Genomic DNA, 16,880 nt, shown 5'->3' on the forward strand with positions numbered 1-16,880 from the left:
TCTGTTCCTGCTACTGGCAATCAGCTATTTTGTACATTATGCTAGTGAAATACTTTAATTAGCACTAATTCACACATCATAATTACTGTCTCGAAAATTTGCAATGCACTTGTTATGAAGCAGAGTTTTACATCTTTGTCAACACTCGCTTGCTTTAAAGTTACAGAAGCCACTAATGAAAATTTTTTAAAAAGCCCTTTTTTGCATCGAATTATGACATAGTAGTAAGTACTGGTTTTTTTGAAAGACACTTTCAGACTAACAGCTGGAAGTATTAAAAAGTCCCTCATCCTTGAACTCAATCACAAATAAAGGACAAAATAATTTGTTTCCTATTTGAACCAGTACTTTTTAAAAAATACATTTCAACAAGGCACAGAAACTGACCTTTTTCAGTTCCTTTGAAAAACCCTCTGAGCAAATACTTTTATCTCCCTCTTCCCAAAGACCTCTGTAACTCTGACTCACAGCAGTCTGTCTATTGCTGGGCGTCAGTGACATCTCCTTACAGTGGGATGGACAGTTTTAAGCCTGGTGGTGCTTAACTACAACATGGAGCATCATTGCTATCGAAGAGGAAGGAATTAAAGACTTCTGCCTTTAGTAACAGCAATGGAAATCCTGGTGTTACTAAAGTTCAGATCTCACTACTATACAGCTCTTTAGGATTTGCAGTTGATTTCTGAGCATTGTTCCAGCCAGGTTTAATGCAGTCCAGTTACTCGTTGCAAAGCTCTATGAATCTGCTGGATCTGCTATGTGAACCACCACTTCCCCTAAGCAGTAAGAATAAAAAGCAAACCTGGTGCAGGTGAATGAAAGCAAAAAGAATAATCAGCACAAAACCTTGAGAAGAAAAGCTTTTGAATTGCAAGTTACTTTGTCTGGGCAAAGACAGGCAATATAATGGCTGCTTTTTCTGCTGCAGTGCATTTCAAGAACAGGTATTTCTCATTCTAGGCACTTAGCTCTCAAAAAAAAAAAAAAAAAAAAAAAAAAAAGAGCCAGAATTGCAAGCAAAATATATATTCTGCCTTTTGCCTTATTTCACTAGCATACCTCTCTGTCTTTGTCCAGAGGTACAAATCCACCCCTACCACTAATTGTTTCCTTCTTCCACAAGTAAGCCTCATTTGAAGAACTCCAGAAACAGTCCTGTTCAATTATTTGCATACAAAAAGCCAAAATTCGTGGCACTGATTGTATTTCACCAGTCAAGCAGCAACAAAGAAGCACAGAAGGTCACTGCACTGTGCTCAGGAAATAAGTGTTCAACGATTATGAGGCAAGCGCCAGGCACAGGCTTGTGCATGATGCTACACATAAATTGCCCATAGAGAGGAACAGGAGACATATGGCAGCCAGGCTGGGTTGAAATCATCCCTGTCCACTGCATGCTCAGTTGAGTGCTTGCACACAAGCACACCAATCAAAAACCTTGCTCACCTTGTGCAGCAAAAGCAGGTGCAATAGAGGCAGAATCTCCCCTCAGTGAGAATTTCCCCTCAGTGTAGGAGGAAAATAAATAGCGAGCAGAATGGCAGTCCCCACCCTCATGCCACCAGTTAACAGCTTTGCTGGTATGTGACCTTTTGTTTGCCATCAAATCATCTCTCTAGCAGTCAAATCATATGTTTGTCTATTCATCAGATCCTCTGAACATTCAAAGCAACCTGTTCACATACACATAGGCTGTTTGGATCCTTCCTGCCCTCTATTGTGGCAGCTCAGTAACTAAACCTGGGAGTTTCCAGCTGGGTAGCAGCCGCAGAGAAACGTTGCACAGCCAGAGGGGAAAGAGATGTCAGAATAGCACATTTATAGAGGGAGAAAATTAGAGTCTGGAAACCCGTCAAAAAGTCATCCCTTTTGTTGTATCATAAGAGAAAGATGCTCAGAATAATTACTACAATAGTGATGTTAAAATGTTAATTTGTACAGTACTCTGTAGCATGCAGTTCTGATTGACATTTTGGCTGAAAAAGGAACCTTACTTAGCAATCTCTGTTTGCTGAATTAAAGCACTAATAGAGGCAGTTTGATAAAATTATGTCACCCTACTTGAAACCAAGCCAAAAGAAAGAAATGTTTTTATTATTTTGTTCCTGCAAATGTACAGTGATATTTAGACACAGAGAAGATTTCCAGGATCTCAGTAAGATGCAGCTCTCAATCCTCAGCATTAAAAACTAAAACTTATAGGAAGTCTCTACAATATTCTAGCAGTAAAACCACGCTCAGCTAAGCACATGCTGTTCTTAGGAGCAACAAAGCATTGGTATTTCATTTCATCACACAGATAAACACCTGGTAACACCTCACCCAACTGTAGCCAATTGAAATTAAATCTTTCATCTAAACTGGTCCTGGTCAAATTCCTGCAGAGATAAGAGAGAAAGAGAGGGACCTCTTGTGTGTACTTATTCCAGATATACATGTCTAATATAAGTTAGGATAATTCACCACTGGAGGTCATTCTTTTCCTCCACTCAAGTAAGATGAACAGCTCACTTAAGACAGCTAAAATTAGGTGAGATGAATTCCAGCATACATACCCCCATTATTAGTGACTGAATCTTTAAGAGGAGGGAAATATTATCCCTGTATTACTAATGGACAACTTAGGGTCTCAAGAGGCTGAAAGTCATACCTAAAAGAATTTCAAGTCCATCTACATGAAATTTAGGAGTTTAAAGCCTGAAACTATGACCCTGAAAAGCCTTTTGTGTCAGACAGGCAAAGAGCAGAGAATCTTACTTCTTACCACAGCATCTCCAAAGCAGTGTTGCCCAGAAATGAGTCAGTCTCATGGACTAACAGCTCAGTGCCCAAAAGGCAGATAATCCCTGTTTGGATGCACAAACTTAAAGTGGTTTTGTTCTTAACCCCTATTTAGAAACTAAGATGTGAGTTGAAGGTGCTCGTGGTCCAGAGGAAAGAGTATAGTTAACAGACAGGGAGTATGTGTGGTGGGGCTGAAAAGAGCTAAGACTGCAAAAAGTCTGGAAATCCAGGCCCTCAATATTACAGGCTGAGTATCAGCAATGTTCAGTTTTTTGCTTTGGGGTTTTTTTTGATTTGTTTTTGTTTCAGTTTGGTTTTTTATTTGTTTTTGTTTTAAATGTATTCTCCTTTATTCAGCAGTATCTCCATTTCATTCTGTCTCATTTCTACATAGAAACATCACAGACAGCCTGTATCTCTGCAAGGATCTAACCATCTAAGCATAAAAAGAAATGGATGAAGTAGAAATAAAAATCAAAAGAGGCGAGCTGGAAGAAACATTAAGATAATAACCCAGCATAAAAAAAGGTCACAGATCATCAATTGCTAGTTAAGTTCTTCATGCTCTTACACCGCTGTCGTGCTAAATTTTAGGGAAAGACTAGACTGCCATTCTGAAACAGTGCTTCTGCCCTGCATAAATATAGGAAAAAGCATAAAACAAAAGGTGATGGTGCTTGTGGTAACGCCGACTGCAGTTCAAGAGAAGGGGCCATAAATACAGGAGAGCAGGCAAGAACCCACCTGCCACGGCTAACAGGACTCACCAGCTGGGCTGAGGCAAGGTGGGCTGTGAAACCTGGGGTGAGAGGCCTGTGTTTGATGTGATGGGTAGGGAGGTGTGGACAAGGATGAAAGGAAGGAGATCGGTCTCTGCTGTTGTGAGTCCTGCAGAATGCCTGAGGGGAAACACACCATTCTCTTTGCTCCACATTAGTGGGGAAAAGGAAGGTGTGTAGCCACACACAGCCCAGAGAGAACCACCATAGACCCCACATAAATGCTCACTGTAAGCTACAACAAAGACAGCCTATGGGAGAACCATATCACCCCACAACACTCTGTGATGGATCAACTCAAACAACACAAGACATCTCTGTATTTCTCTCCCCACAATCTAAGAACAGTTCCCAGATGGGTCAGTCCTTAGTGTTCCAGGGGAAAACATCTTTTGGGGTATGCTCAGGCTGGACTCCATTTGATATCCAATGACACTTTCATGTCTCACAGATTGAGCTACTCAGGCTGTGTTTATTCTTAGATGGCACCAGCATTAGATTAATGTCATCTTGCATTTCTGTACATACCTCGAAGTCTGCTGCTTCTACTTCAGGCCTGGAGACAGGTTTTTTTAATACCTAAATGTTTACCCATTTTTTTTCCAATTAAGGCTGCTGGTCCTCGAAAGATATTATCTTTTCTACATGCCCGGGACTATCACAGCCCTAAGGAAACCACCACAATAGGAAGATATGGAACTTGGTTGGAACTGAATACAGAACTGAATTGAGATTAAATCTTAAATCTTAAAACAAAGAAAAATGAAGCAACATTACTGTTTAATTATCAGTTTTACACACTGTACCCAGAAGACGTATACTCCCAAACCTCTAAGTATTACTCATTTTTAACTACTGTAGGCAACTAGGTGGAGAATTTCAAACATTGAGAAATACATCTCTTTCACTCAGCTACTGAACTCCACAGGCGATAATTGAAACAAAAAAATGTGCTCCAACACACTAAAAAAAGCATTTCTGAAATAAAACCGAACATTGCAGAGCAAAATTTAAAACAATATCAAAATAATTTGATAACAGAAAAAAACAAGAAAAAACCAAACAAAATAGAAATCTAATTAACACAATGAAAACACTCACTGTCAGCAATGAATTGACCCAGAATTCCTATAAATACATCAAGAAAAATAACAGTAATGTCAGATTGGACACCCTTGGACAGAAATTTGGAACCAAGCACTTAAAAGACTATTTCTTGAACAGCAGGAGACTAATAAAAACACAAGCCTCTTAAACTTTTAATAATTTTGTGGACCCTAAGCTTCTTCATTAAGCTACTCCCATTAATTCCTGATTAACAGGTAACAAACTCAGCTGCCAGCTCTTAAGGAGGAAGCACCACTTGGCAATAAGTGGCAGCAATTATCTTTTATTCTGCCAAGTAAACAGCTAATCATCTCAGTCTGCTCTAATATCTAAGGGTCTGTCATTAACATGAGAAAGAAACCCTAGAAGCTGTGTGGAATCCCTTGCTATAAGAGGTGGCATTTGCTGAGAGGCAAAGCCATCTCTTCCCCAGCCACCCCCACAATCCCACACGGTAAACATACAGGACCTTCCCTTTTGATATGCTATTGGCATCCAGGGAACACTAACAGGAAGATCATGGTTCAAGAGAAAGGAAAGATGCCTAGAAGTAAAAAGCATCACACACAGGCAAATGTGCTGATGCTTTATCTATGCACTTCTTCCCACACACATGGCATTAGAAACCAACTTTTTTTTTTTTTTAATTTTTAAAATTTGTTTGAACAAATGCTACAAGGCTGCCACAACCTTGTACTTTCTATGAACTACATCACCTGACTTATTAATTTACATATATAGTCCCTGTATCTCTTTTTCTGAAGTCTCTCAGTGAAGAGCTGGACACAAATTGGGTTGTCCCTGTTCTCAAAACCAATAATGTTCAGTGGCACATCCCATCCCATACACTGCCCTCCCCATCCATCTCCACTCCCCCCCAACCTTCCATTACCAGCAAAAAAAAGAGTAGATATAATTAACATCAAACCCATTTAAACTGAAGTCAGTTGTAGCCCTTAATAATTACTCACGCATTTGTATCCAAACAGACAATAGCTTCTGTCACAAATAGTGTCAGAAAACTGACAGAGAACTATGCAGATTCTTAACATTGCTCCATTCCTGCTGCAAGAGGTGGCATGTCTAACAGACTTTGATTTTGTAGACAACATAATGCAAAATACAATGGTGAACACAAAGGTCAATCTGACCTTCAGTTTGACAGGCTTTAGACATTAAAGGTTAACACAAACAGATGTCAGCTCCAGCTCAAAGATTCCTTTCCAAGCACTTTTTTGACTACAGAAACAATGTTTCTGCATGAGTACAAGTGAGTCTTAAAATAATACTTTAGCTGCCTTTAGATAAATCAATGAAAGCCTCTCAGAGGACACTTGGATTTATTTAAGCAGTTCAACCTGCAAAACTGCTGCAAGACACAGTGTGTCCACACATTATGCCAACTCGGGGCGAGGTTTGGCTGGAATAGAAGACCTGCAAGGGCTGGCACCAGACATCCATCTGCAGGGATGATGCTCCCAGATGCCCCCCAACCCCTGCATGTTACCACCATGCGACAGAAATTGTCTCACTAGTCATGCATCATAACCTCCTTTTTATTATTATTTCTTACTAGGGTTCATCTGCTTTTCATTATGGATGCAGTAATTAGCTGATGAGAAGGAAGTGCCACTGTTAAAAGACTTGAGTCGTAACACAAAAAGTCAATTGGCATGAACTGGATTTCAAAACGTGAGCAGAGCTATATAATCTGTAGTTTAACAGGAGACTTTGCAGCTTTGTCACTGAAATGTCTTCATTTGCATTTCACATTACTCATTTCTCTCCCTGCCCCTTCCCCCAGTAATATACACCTCCAAAGGGAATGAGAAAAGGGGATCAATTTTCAAAGACAGGTGAAAATTTAATTCCACAAGTACAGAGAAATTGTGAACAGAATATTTTTATCTAGGTAATACTTGTGTTCCAGAACACTGACAAGGACATACTGTAAACAGCAGGCTCAAAAAAAAATTTTAAAAACCTGTTCTAAAATAGAAGCAGAGCTATTTAATTACTTCACAGATTTCTCTTCTGGCAAAAGCATCAGCTAAGTAAATAAAATATTTCAGCACAGGGCTGTGATTCCTTATGGCTCTGGCCAGGTTGACAAATAAAACTAGCATAAACCTCAAAACCTGGGAGGAAAACAGTTCTCATTAAAGCACAGCACATTAACTTGCAGCCATCAGCTCTGCTGCATGCTGTGCTGTGAATAAATTAAATGTGAATTCAGAAGAATTCTGGCTGGCTGTGCCTGACAAGCTTTATTACCATGCACATACCAGCAATCATCTCCCCAGTTTGCAGGAAAAAAAACATTAAGGAAGCACGAGCAGAAGAGTCCAAGTTTATCTTCTCTTGCAGTGGAGTGGCTAAACTTGTAAGACACAGAGATAGCCTCACATGAATGTTTTGATGACAAATGCACAAATGGAAACTGATCTTCTGGATAACCACTAGTGAAGCGTATATTTTGGTGACCTATTAGCAGCTTCTTGTAGCCACCCCTACTGAGTGGTTGTTGTTCAATACAGTTCACTCTCACTCAAACCAAAATGCATTCTAAGCACCAAATATACTGTGGTTTGGCTCAACCAGGCACATATCAGAGAGTCAGTCACTGAATAATGTATTTTCCCGGGGAAGAAGGAAACATTTCTCCACCTTATTCAGTTCTTTTCAACTATTTCTTGTAGTGTTACCAAGATCCTTTGTCATGGCAGAATAGAGTCCTATAATATTTAGTGTCATTTCATCCAATTTAAATTATAAACTTGACTACAAAAAACTGAGATTAACATTTTTTTCCACTGTACTTTACGTTCTGTCCCACTAATGAGAATAAGAATTTGTGACCATCTTTCTGTATTTCCAAATACAGACATAATGGAAACAAGTGAATCTTAATTAGGCAAAACCATTAGACAATCAAAGCAAGAAGGAGGAAATAAGTGAAGGAGTAAGGAGGAAATAAGCCATCACTCTAGCTGGCTTAGGTCTTACAAACCACAAGTACAACTGCAGGTACACAAAACTGAAGCCATAACACGACACTGATCCAACACAAGGATGAACACATAACTAGCCACCAGCAAGTTTCATTTCTGTGCTTACAGGAGACCATAGTTCATATGGGATAAACATTTATTAATATAGGGTTTGTGGCATAAGCTTTGAAGACCCATGTCTGCATTAGCTCAGTGGAAGTGGCATTATGTGGCAACAATCATAGAATATGCGTAAGCAGAATTTGGGTAACTGGTATAAGTACAGACAGAAACAAACAAAACTGTTTTTTCTGTTAAACCTAACAATTTGGACTCCTGAGAAAGTAAAATCCTGCAGCTCCATTCTTATTGAAATGTGTAACCACAGCAAGCCACATGATGTCAGAAAATGTCTTGGACAAAAGCACGTTGAATTCCAATTAGTACAGACTGATGGGAAATTAAAAATTAACGTTTTATTCATCAATATTTCAAAGCTCTATTAGCTTCCATTCAATAGAAAATGTCCTTAGCATGCATCCAGCAGTGTCTTACAGAACAATCACAGGGAAGTTGGGAAGTATGACAAGCATTTAACTGAAGCAGTAGAAGGACACTGAGTTTGTCCAAAGGCAGTGCCCATTTCAGTGCCACAAGTTCAATCCCACATCTGTATCCTACACTTTGAAAGGTTTCCCTATCTCTAATGAATTCTAGCAAACAAGGTTCTTGTGTACATTTTCTTCAGTCTATAGATATAAAACTTTCACTTCAAAAGCATCATCACAATGAAATTAAGTAAGACTCCTTCTTTGGTCCAGCTGATGAAGAGATATCGTTCATTTCATCTGGAGAATGTGATCCATATGTCCTTTGTAGACTTCTGACCTGGCACACATCCTTCGTGATATTGTCCCTTGAGACTTGGCTTCCCTCTCCACAAGCACTGCCATTTCTGAAGCCCTTCAAACCCACCAGAACAACACTAGATCTGGAAGCAAACTGTGGCACCAGGTTAATGTGGGTAACCTGACCACATCATCTTACCAATTCCAGTCTCAGTGCAGCCGCATTCTGAATTTTCTTTACTTTCACCTCATGACTCTTCTCAAGAAGGGAGAGGAAATATCTTTGATTGATGATGAAATATCCAGAGAAAGTAATTACTGATACTTAGCAATGATGATTCCTGGCTAAAGATGACTGCCTTGCTAACGGTTCCTAACCATTACACCAAGCACAAATATTCAGCAGTCACAGAGAGGGGGGAGAGCAGAAGATACTGAAAATCACAACTCATAAATGGAAAAAGGAAAAACCTCAAAGAAAAAGACAGGAAGAGACAATGCAATAAAGCAGATCATCTGTAGCAGGGGAGACCAGACAAGAGCAGAAGACAAGGGGACCAAAATGGAAACAGTAATAATAACCTCCAATGCAGATTTTCGGCACAGCAGAGGAAACACAGAGGAGGCTTTGAATACGGGCATTTATTTTGCTTCAGATGACCAGTGATGTAGTGTCCAGGTAAAATACATGTATTCCAGGGAAGCTTCTGTGTGAAGCTGTTGTTAACAGTCATGAGTCCTGGAGAAGCCTGCTCTGCCCTGCTGTCCACATACAGTTGGGAGCTTTGCCAAAGGCATGCCATATCTACTGAAAAAGGCAGAGATGACATTTGGCCTGGGGCCCTAAATCCTAGTGTCTTAACCTAAGTGGAAGCATCAACACTGAGTTATTCATAAGGATCACGACTCCAAGACAAAGTTACTGAGTTTAAGTGTAATTTAAGTGAAGTGTACAAACATGCAAGACCAAAACATTGGGGGTGGTGCAAGTGCCTCAGCAGGAAGGTGGGCTGCAGCTCTCAACACACAGAGGAAATGGAATCAAAGCCATCCTGCACCAGAACACCATCCCCATTTCTTCAGGTTTGCTTTCCCAGCAGCTTTCCCTAGCCAAATCAGATGGATTATGTATAGAAAAAAAATGACTGAAAGGAAATAAAGTCATTTATCTTCTGAATATGCAGAAGATGTCCAGAACACTACAGTAGAAAGCCGGGGCAAAGATCTGGTAGCTGTAGCTAACTTTTCTGGGTACCTTAATTTACAAGAAGTTTTTAACTACCTAGTAAATAAAAATAATTTACTGTGACAAATATAGCCCTTTCTTTGTCAAGCAGTACAGTAATCACCCCTAGAAAGTGCCTGAGCAAACAACTTATGTATCTTCTCTGAGAGTTCCCACATGGATTCTTGTCATAGCATGACAGGTACTGCTGCTGCAGCTGCAGCACCTCCTGTAGGGTGCCCATGTGTTCAACAGTGCCACACATGTGGAAAACAGAATTTGGAGAATTTACTCAAAAAATGGATTTTTCATCTTTTGAGGGTTTCCTACAAAAACATATGAACTTCCTAAAGAAGCTTTCCTTATCTAGTTTTTCATTTATCACTGGATTTGTCCCTTACACCTTGTGCAACCTTCAAAAGAAATTCAAATTGCATTGTTTATGAACTTAAAACAGGGAGCTATCACCTGAATGAGCAAACACAGAAAAATATATACATACATTCACATATTTGTTGGTGTCCATGCAATGAATGTTGTCAAGAATGTATAGAACTTAATGATGGTCGTGACAGTGTTCAGTATTTATGGATAAAAATTGATGGGAAAGCCAGTAGGGTAGATATCATGGTGGGAGTTTGTTATAGACTTCCCAACAGGATGAAGAGACAGATTAAATATTTTACAGGCAGTTGGGAGAGGTCTCATGATTTCTATCCCCTGTTCTCATGGGGGACTTAATCTTCCTAGATGTCTGCTGGAAACACCACAGAGCACAGGGGGAGCAGCCCCAGAGGTTTCTGGAATGTGTAGAAGATAACTTCCTGACATACCTGGGGAGGGAGCCAACCAAGGAAAGCTGCTTGTTAACAGAGAAGGTCTTCTGGGGGATGTAAGTGCTGGAGGCCATCTTGGGCAGAGCAATCATGAAATGATAGAATTTTCAGTTCTTAGAGGAGCAAGGAGGCAAGTCAGCAGAACTGCTACCTTGGACTTCCAGAGGGCAGATTTTAGCCTGTTTCAGAACATGGTTGAGATTATCCCTTGTGAGAAAATCCTGAAGGGCAAAGGAGCCCAGGAAGGCTGGCCATACTTCAAGGAGGAAGTCTTAAAGGCACATGGAGCAAGCCATTCCCATGACCTGAAAGACATGCCACCAGTGAAGACCACCAGCCTGACTGAATAGTTTTGGCTGGAACTCAGGAACAAAAGGAAAGTTTATGGCCTTTGACTTATGGCCTAAGTCAACTTACAAGGACTAATGATTCTGTAAATAATGCATGTCCAAATTATTATCTATTAACTAATCAATTACTTCAGGATAACGAGAAACCTAGCTCTTCAGCCGCTCAAGGGGCAATATGTTTTCATGGGGAGGAAAGGTTTTGCCTTGTTTCAAAAGGCAGACTTCAAAACAATCAGAATTTGGCCTAGGATAGTTTTTGAGTTCTTAAAAAGCCCCCTCTCATGCACTCATCAAAAAAAACCTCATCAGCTAGTGCAATACGAAGAATGGTTCTCTACCCTATGGGTTTTTTTGTTTATTGGTTTGGTTTGGTTTTTGTTTGGTTGTTTTTTGGGTTTTTTTTCATTTGGTTTGGGTTTTGTTTGTTTTTCTAAAAAGAATTTAGGATTATCCCAGTAAGTATCCCAGTGTAGGACTTAAGCATGCTAAAACAAGGGTGGCCTCTGCACAGGAAATGATACAATCTAAAACAGGGACAACAGATGGACAGACAAAACAGTGAAAAGAAAGAAAAAGAGAATGCCATAACACTACTGGTGGCAGTCACAAATGAAGAGAAAATTAATTTTTAGAGTTCCTGTTGGGTTTGCATACATGGTCCCATTGCAGGAAGAATAACACAGCTGATGCCAGGGTCACTCTTGGCTCTCCTACCACGAGGGTTGGTCTACCCTAATGCTGACTTACAAAAGTAGTAACATGCTGCTAGGAAGTGTTTGATGATTTAACTGTAAAAATTCACCAAGACTTTAAAATAATCTGCTTGCTTTCTACTCTTTTCAGCATGCAAGATCTCTGCCCACATACAGAGAGCAGAGCAAGCCCAGGCTCTTTAATCCTCCAGAGCTTGGGAGTATGCACAGCAGGGGGAGGGTCCAACCTGCCCCTCAGAGTCCATTTTTAACGTGTTTCAAAGAGAGAACTTGGAGAACTGAAGACAAAAAACCCCAGTCACTAAAGCATCTCTCCAGAGGAAAGGTGAGCATGCAGTGCAGATGCAAGTAGTCCTATGACTTTCACTCACCTTTGAGGTTAGTTAGCTACACAGCTCTGTGTTTAGCTGGTTACAATATCTGATTAAGTGAAGTTATTATTTCAGGTACTTTTAATAACCACCTCTCAAATCAGAGGCACAGCTGGTGTCTGACACAGAGCTAGGAACATTGAATATTGCCAGCTCCAATGTTCCAATTAAGTAGTGATTAACTTTGAGCATAAAAGTCATACTGCATTTTTACTGCTTTACCCTGAAGACCTGTATGCAGAGAATATCTGAGACTATCACTATAGGTGAAAGCCTAGCTCAACATTTGGAAAAAACCTGAATGGATTAGCTATATATATGTACACACACACAGAAAAAAATTTAAATAAATTCTTTTTCTTTCACACATATATATATGAATGGAAAAAGCGTGCAGGCCCTTCCTTTAAATGGAAGCTTAAAGATTCACCTTGCAACATGCACAGCCCTCTTAAAAATACCATGATGGAGCCTTCCAATAATTTGTTACATCCTATTCCTACTCAATGCCCTCTCTAGGAATTCAAGAAGATATGGTGAAATCAGGACAGACAGAGACAGTATTTTGCCCTACATTATGGAAGGGACAAGCATCACAACTGTGGTCACACAATGAAGCCACTTTCTAAATGCCTTGAAAATACATAACACTTGGTGTCCTCAGGGAAGTCCACATAGATTTACTGAATGTTCACATAGGCCAGCTTATGACAACATGTGCATTGACCTCAGCACTGACTTATACAGAGCATAGTTCTGTGAATTACAGACACATTTGAAAATCCACAGCTGAATTTTACCAGGTCCCATTAAGGTAAGCTCATATACCCATTATATGAGCAAATGCCACCAAGATCCAAAACTGGCAGGTATTTACTTGCTAAATATGTTAAATACAACAGAAAAATATTTGCAACCTGTAAATCACCACCTGCCATTAAGCACCTTGAAGCCAAAAAATAAATATATACAGGTACCAGTTGCTTCTTGGAGTCCAGTGTTTGTGTCATAAATAAGGAATTAAAAAATGTTTTCATGCACATTACCTTTAAGATCCACAGCCTTTGTCATTTATAGGTTGCTTTTTTTCATTATTGTGTAGCTCAGCTTTTCAATTTTACAATGAATTACATTGAGTTCTTAGAATCAAAGAATGTTAAGGGTTGGAAGGGACCTCTAGAGATCATCTACCCCAGCCCCCCTGCAAAAAAAGGATCAACTAGAGCAGGGCTGCATCCAGGTCGGTTTTGAAAGTTTGCAAGGCTAAATAGCCCCAGTTCTCTCAGTCTTTCTTCACAGAGGAGATGCTCAAGTCAGTCACCATCATAACTCTCCATTGGACTCTCTCCACTATGTTTCAGTCTCTCTGGAACTGGGGAATCCAAAACTGGGAACAGTATTCCAGGTGTGTCCCCAGCAGGGCAGACTAGACAGGGAGGAGAACCTCTCTAGATCTGCTGGACACACTCTTCCTAGGATACCTAGCTTCATGGAGCTTCTTTCTAGCAGGACACCCCCTAATCTGTACTGGTGGTTGGTGTTATTCCTACCCAGATGCAGGACTCTACACTTGTCCTTATCGAACTTCCTGAGGCTGATTTTTGCCCAGCTCTCCAGCCTGTACAGATCTTGCTGGATTGCAGCATAGCATTCTGGTGTAACAGCCACCCCTTCTCAGCTTCGTTTCATCAGTGAACTTTCTGAGGGTACACTCCATCCCTTCATCCAGGTTGTTGATGAAGATATTGAACAAAACTGGATGCAGTTCTGATCCCTGGTAAATGCAACTGGACAGAGGCCTCCAACTTCACTCTGTGCTGCTGATCATAGCCCTCTGAACCTTGTTGTTGAGCCAATTATCAATCCACCTCACAATCCAATCATCTATCCCACACTTCTTGAGTTTTGTTATGAACATGTTATGGGAGACAGGGTCAAAAACTTTATTTAAGACAAGACATATGACATCCACTGCCCTCCCTTCATCTAACCATTTGGTCATGCCTTCCTAAAAGAATATCAGGTTAGTCAAAGATTTCACCTTAGTAAATCCACACTGCCTAGTCCTGATAACCTTCTTTTCCATCAAGTGGTTAGAGATGGCCTTCAGAATGCACTGCTCCATCACCTTGCCAGGGATGGAGGTGAGGCTGACTGGTCTATAGTTGCCCTTTTTGAAGACTGGAGAGACACTGGCTTTCTTCCAGTCCCCAGGCACCACTCCTGTTCTCCATGATTTTTCAAACATGGTGGAGAGCAGCTCATCAACAACATCAGCCAGCTCTATCAGCACACATAGAGGGACCCCGCCAGGGCCCACAGGTTTGTGTGTTTTCAGTTTGTCCAAGCAAGCCCTAACCCAGTCCTCACTGACCAGTGGAGAGTCTTTCCTCCCTCCAGTTATGCTCCCCTACTTCTAGTGACAGAGCACATGAATGACATGGAATGACAGAGCATTATATGCATCCAAACCTATAACTCACTTTTCATGTCTTGTAGCCTTGTCCACAGTTATCTCTGAATCACTGAATTTGGCCGGGATTAATAATGTTGTCTGCATTTCACAGCCTATTTATCAGCCAGATTCATTAATTTATTTTCCTGTGAGCCGTAGTGAGTAAATTCTCACAGGTCAGTTTCACACACATAATTGCTTCTGGTAAGAAAGGTTATGCAAGTGTCCATGAAAGTTCACTGGATCACTGCATTCAAAAACTACCTTCTCATACCTCTAATTTACTATATCCCAAATGTTTTTAACCTACTGAACCAGGCTTACAGCCACATTTTACCTTATTCACACTGTGACTTCTTCTGTTTTGAGGGTATGAGTAAGCTTTTAGAATTTCACTTTTGTAAAGCATCCTGAGAACAAGCTGTCCCTAAGCAACTATGGTACTAGAAGAATTATACCTTAGCAAAAAAACCCAAAACTTAAAGCTGAAAATATGCTTTTCATTGCTACATGCTGTTCTGTCTACCTCAATCTACCTCATGACACTCTTATGTTTATAAATTTATTCTAAACCATCATTATTTGAGATCTTAGGTTTAATGAAGGAAAAATAAAATATGCAAAGAGAAATCCTTACCAAATATCACTTTTTCTGCCAAAATAGGATGAAAATAACAAACTACCTAGTTCCAATATTAAAAATAATGGTTTGATCTTTAAAACATTATGAAATTTTTCACCTTCACTGTCAAAAGACACGAGTAAGGAAAGTTAACATTCTGCAAGTCTACAGACTACTCAATTATACATTGTGTAGTTATTGTCTAATGATTATGAAGGAAGAAATAAAGTGATAAAATAATCTAGTTGTAAGAAAATGTTGTAGCTATGATTAAACATCCTTGATTAACTATGCTGCAATTATCACTCCTTGTTAATTTGGACAGCATGCTGTGTTGGCCTACATATTCTCTGCGTATTAAGTATTTCAGATAACACTGCCTGCTTCTGGCTTCTAAAAACCAAAATGTTGCTACTAAAAAAGGCTCACTCCTTCACATCATGAACTCACCAATCATTTAACCATGCAGGTAGAATGTCCTCTGAAACACACTGCAAAATTGGCATTGTAGTGGAATATCTTTAAAAACCTAGTAAGGAGTACGCTCTGCCTTTTGTATGTTTTGTGGGTTTTTTCTTTTTTATTTTTAATAAAAAGAAGTGATCATGGTCTGGTTTCTGGCAAAGATATCAGAAGCCTCAGCTAAGTGGCGATAATACCAGTTTCCAGGTCCTGCAGGTTATAGAAAAAGTATGATTTTTGTTAGATCATTGATCCTAAGCAAACAAGACGTTGTCCACTTCCTAAAATATTTTCAGTTACTTAAATCAGTAAGAGATAAATTTACTATGTGTGATCACCTGTCAATTCAAGCTTCACATTTTATTGTTCAAGAATGACTGCAAGGTATTATTTTAGAGGAAAGTAATATTACATGGTTGGTTTACATGGCAGAAACAAACTGTGGAATTGAGACAATATCTAGAGATTCATACTGAAACCGTATTAGTACTTGATACAGGCTGTTCAACAAAACCAGCCTACAGCAATCAGCTCCAGAAGAGCAGTGGATTTAAAACACTGAAGGCAGAAATGTACTTAGTTCTTGTGTATTTCCAGTTCATCTTGGCTCTTTGTCAAGAGTCCTACTTCTGATCTATAGTCCACACTCACCAAAACCATGTGTATTTAATATGTGTTGTGTTTTATAAAAAAAAGTCAAAATTATAGATTTCACAGAAAGTGAAGCTTTCAACTGGAGATCTGTTTATTTCATAAATAGATTTAATATTGGAGCCTAATATCTGGAGCTTCAATGGAGTACAGCCTCCTGTACATGATCATTCAGCTCCTTGAAAATTAATCTTTTACAAGAAATGTCCTACTTGTAAAATGACCCAGACAGAAATTAGAAAATCCCTCAATATCTGTAAGAACCCACAGAATAAAAAGCTACTCTCACCTTAAGGAGTTTTTTAATACAACTAGCTGAACACCTGCCATGGTGTTGAGAAAGCATGCATCTCTCCATCCAGCATCATCAACAGATTTAAAAGATGCATAAATATTTCAGTGAAAGGAAAGCAAAGCTGGTGCCATTTTTCATAGCTGGAAACTGCAAGATTGTACAAGGGAGGTAGCAGCTTGTCTCTGTTTATGCTTGTCCCTCTGACTGCATATGGTCAGCTCTTGGAGAGCAAGACAATGGGGACATGGCAGTATAGCTGTTTATACAGTGGTTTTGGTTTTAAATAAATTCTGTGTTTGATATACCTTGCCATTACTGAATCAATACATTTAAACTGGATCATGACTCAAGGAATTTTGTTTTATGTTTTAATGACAAAATGCTTATTTTCA

General features: G+C 39.6%; 1 protein-coding gene and 1 long non-coding RNA gene across 4 annotated transcripts in view; one reads left to right on the plus strand and one right to left on the minus strand.

The window, feature by feature from the left end:
• Window positions 1-16,880, plus strand: part of LOC139790411 (uncharacterized) — a 94,301-nt gene that overhangs the window by 75,080 nt on the left and 2,341 nt on the right. Inside the window, exons 3-4 of one of the 3 annotated variants that reach the window (XR_011723479.1) lie at window positions 10,484-10,625; window positions 11,763-11,957. The exons of 1 other annotated variant lie outside the window; for it this stretch is intronic. This is a non-coding gene — a long non-coding RNA (uncharacterized lncRNA). The remainder of the gene's footprint in view (window positions 1-10,483; window positions 10,626-11,762; window positions 11,958-16,880) is intronic. One more of the 3 variants, XR_011723480.1, reaches the window with a different exon arrangement.
• PLCXD3 (phosphatidylinositol specific phospholipase C X domain containing 3) overlaps window positions 1-16,880 on the minus strand; it is an 84,498-nt gene that overhangs the window by 48,567 nt on the left and 19,051 nt on the right. The gene's annotated exons all lie outside the window — the stretch shown is intronic.

This window comes from Heliangelus exortis, chromosome Z, assembly GCF_036169615.1.
Source record: "Heliangelus exortis chromosome Z, bHelExo1.hap1, whole genome shotgun sequence".
Taxonomy (NCBI): Eukaryota; Metazoa; Chordata; class Aves; order Apodiformes; family Trochilidae; genus Heliangelus; species Heliangelus exortis.